The sequence below is a fragment of the Halyomorpha halys genome, unplaced genomic scaffold (assembly GCF_000696795.3).
Source record: "Halyomorpha halys isolate HHAL.00 unplaced genomic scaffold, Hhal_1.1 Scaffold1665.1, whole genome shotgun sequence".
Taxonomy (NCBI): Eukaryota; Metazoa; Arthropoda; class Insecta; order Hemiptera; family Pentatomidae; genus Halyomorpha; species Halyomorpha halys.
The window spans coordinates 135085-138841 of record NW_027115151.1 but is presented as its reverse complement, the minus strand read 5'-3'; the positions used below and the strand labels follow the sequence as shown (position 1 = coordinate 138841).

General features: G+C 29.4%; 1 long non-coding RNA gene across 3 annotated transcripts in view; it reads left to right on the top strand.

The window, feature by feature from the left end:
- Positions 1 to 3573: 3573 nt before the first annotated feature.
- Positions 3574 to 3757, top strand: part of LOC106690335 (uncharacterized) — a 17428-nt gene continuing 17244 nt past the window's right edge. For 2 of the 3 annotated variants that reach the window (XR_001344583.3, XR_001344585.3), the window contains exon 1: positions 3574 to 3665. This is a non-coding gene — a long non-coding RNA (uncharacterized lncRNA). The remainder of the gene's footprint in view (positions 3666 to 3757) is intronic. The other variant, XR_001344584.3, reaches the window with a different exon arrangement.

Genomic DNA, 3757 nt, shown 5'->3' with positions numbered 1-3757 from the left:
AGAACAAAGAACGAAAAAAAACAGTTTCGCATGAACAAAATAAAAGGATTTAAGGAATTGTCGTTGTATTTAGAGTTTGGAGAAGCCATAGATAATGATAAGAAATAAAAGAATAAAACATTTGGAAGAAAAAAAAAATTAGTAGGAGGCTTAGCGAAGAGAGGTTAATGATATTCCTTGTAAGAAAGACCGGAACCAGTTTCGGACGCCACTGCCACCCATGCGCCGGATTCCACAATAGTTTTCCAACTATATTTTAACCCAGAAAGGTTTAAGGGGGAGGGTTTAAGAGCACTCTAATCAATTACAGGGCCTCTCTTATTCGGCTATAGCCCGTTATAATGTGGTTATGCCAGAGGAGCACTAAACTCCGCCGAAACCTGTTTAGAGGAATTCGGGTCCAGTGTCGCCATTATTGTACCCTTCGGTCGCCACGGGAACCTTACGGATTGCTCTCGCTTCCAAATTACAAGCAATCGACTTGTGAATCCGGGTAGCTAACTACAGAATCAGCTTTCAATTGGAAATTATGATTCTACGATTGACCTCATAAATGTACAATTCGATATGTTTTCCAGCTAACTGAAGAACAGTGGAATTTGGGATTCTTCGATAGTTTTAACAACTGATAATCTGAAAATGGAGACTAATGAAATCAACGAGTAACGATAAACGTTTTCATGATTTCACATCAAATCATTCTACAAGTTCGATGGTTGTTTTGAAGTCCTTTAAGTACAAAGTACATGTAGAGAATTTCACTTCAATGTTAAGCTTAAAAATGTGTCAAGCATCCGAACAACCTAAACTATAATTTATAAATTATTTATCTATTAAGATATTGTGAATCAGTGATAAATACTTACATTTATAATTATTGAGAATTAAGAGGAGTAGATGATATTGAGAATAATATAGATATTGTAATAGAAATGGAAGCTGGAAAAGTAAAAGATTAAATGAACTTTTTTTTTAAATTGTAGAAAAACAATAATTCAATTTCTAGCTAATCGATAAATCACCTGAAACTTCAAAAATCAGTTAGATTCAAATTTAATTTAAGAAGCTTTAATCGCCTATCCTATTATAAATTTTTAAATTCAAAAGCCTTAATTGAATATTTCATTATTAATTAATTGATTAATAATTAACTTAAAGCTAATTCAATCATAATTAATAATTTTCATTTCTTCACATTAACTTCTTCGGGTCCGAATGATTAGACTTTTGGAACAAATTTTAGTGAATGCCAAGATTCCGAATAAAATATTAATGACAATCAAGAATATTTTAAATTTTTTTCCATGATGGTTTGCTTAGGTCTGTAAAACTTCTTTAATAATTAAATAATATGTCATGTTTTTAATTTAGTCTTTGTATATATCTTCACTACCAAAATACCTATAGAGTTATATTAAATTATCCCGGAAACAGCGTAATTTTCATAACCGTAGTAAGAACGCTGAATGGTGGAGTGAAGTATCTGAATGGGTATAGTTTTTACTCTTGAACGACTACAGGCTGTTCCTTGGGCTCACCCAGCCTCTGTGTAGTTAGTAATAAAGGGATAGGGGAACATCTGAGCAGCGTCAATGCTGTTATCACTTTCTTGTATTAACTTTGTTAATAGAGTGCTACCAATGGGCAAAATTCATTTTCATTCATTCATCATTTTCAATATATATGTAAAGATATATAGCATAACTTCCAAGTTGAGGTCACAGACACAATAACCAAAGCAATCAAATAACTAAAATTTCATAAATGCCAGACCGACAACTGTGGTACTTCACAGAGGAGAAGCACGAGAGAGATTGAAGCAATTTACCTTTCACATCTACTGTCAGCCACCGGATCAAAGCAGGCACCAAATATGTCGGGAAAAATTTCTCATCTCAATTATTTAAAGTAGACGTAGATTTTCATCCTTTAATGGACTTCCCGGTAGGGTGGAGGAATTGAAGTTGCCTAAATTGGAAGTTAATTTTAGTTTTCGACGGGAAAATATTTCCTAAGCATCAATTAAGGAATTTAAAAATATTATGAATTTTTAGTGTTGATTCTTCTTAGTATTTTACATGAACAATTGTTTTAAATATTCCATGAAATTTAAAAAAAAAGTACTGATAGAAAAACTATTTAAATTATCTTTAGTAAAATAATATGCTTTATTAAAGAATTATTAATGACTTAATGACAACAATTTTCATAACTGACAGACCAAAACTTAGGAGTCAGATTTCAAGTGACACATCCACTTACTGTTGTCAACTTTACTTTGTAGAGTTTTCAATTCTTTAAAAAAAAATATGGAAAGTAATAAGTTTACCTCAACATTCGATTACTAAAACTCAGTTTAACTCCATCCTTGGGTTAAAAACATGGAAAGTGTAATAACTATTCTTCTATACTTAAATTTCAATAACATAAGGACCTATAAGTGCTCAAAAATCGATAGTTTGAATCATTATCTGACAAGTAGTGCCACTGTAGTGACAAAAAACTCTTGTTTAAATGTGAAATAAATGTTAAATGGGTGCTTACAGAGATTCATAAAAACCTACCAAGATTGGAAAACAAGGTGAAGTTAACTGATTTGTTTTAATATATTTTCGTCGTATTTTTAATTTTGAAAATAATTAATTAATTATTATTTATTGGAACAACTCAGTAAACTTGTTAGTATCAAACTAACATTAAAAAAGGAAGAAATATTTCACTAATTACGCGAGTTCTTTAATAACATTTTTACTGAACTTTCTGTTTAAATGATTATTTACACATTTACAGGGAAATCAATGCAATCATTAATATCTATCCAAAACTTAGCAATACTGATATATTTAGTTTTTATTAAAACTAATTGTGAAAAGTAATTTTATTTAAAACATTGTTTTTTTTTTTTCTGTAAATCTTCTAAAGTAAATACATTTTAGATTACAGATATTTAAAAGAGAAGACATCAAGACTATAAAAAATTTTTTATAGTCTTGAATCGAAATTTAAATTGAATAAAAATAAAAAATAAAATGAAAATTAATTCCAGCAAATTTCATTTATTTAAAGCAGCTATTATAATAATTAATCAGTACAATCACTCAATCCTAAGAACCTACCGAGAACAGCTTGTTAAAAATAAAATTTAAGGAATGTAATTAAAAATGTCTCTTGAGCGTCCTATAAAGTTCATTTTATTACACCAAGGAGTACATTTAATAAAACAATAAGTAAACTCTTTCCTCTTCTTAATCTTGGATTGTATTATTTTTAATTAACTGTTTCTCTTAAGTGAAGTATAATTCAAATTAAAAAAGAAATTCACCAAACTTTATTCCACAAAAAAATATTCCTTGTTTAAGGGTAATAATTAACTACTGCTTTTAGTTGCAGGTTACGTCTATACATTTTTTTTGACAGTATATAATAAATTAATTGTACTTGATAAAAGCATACGAAAAACACATTTGATAACAAAATAGAATTTATAATTAATTATTACTATTATTGACGCGAGTTGCGCATGCGCTAGTTAGCAAATGAACATATGCTACTTCGTGTCCCACAATAGACTATTTTACAGTGAACTCAAATAAACAGTAGTGAAAAAAAAAAACAGTGTCAGTGAAATATTAAGTGATACTGCTCACATGAGAGCTAAAATATAGGTGAGTTGTCGCTTATTTATTAACTTTTAGTGAATTGTGTATACGTTCCTTAATACCAACAGCAGCCATAGACTCGTATTAGAGATAACAAC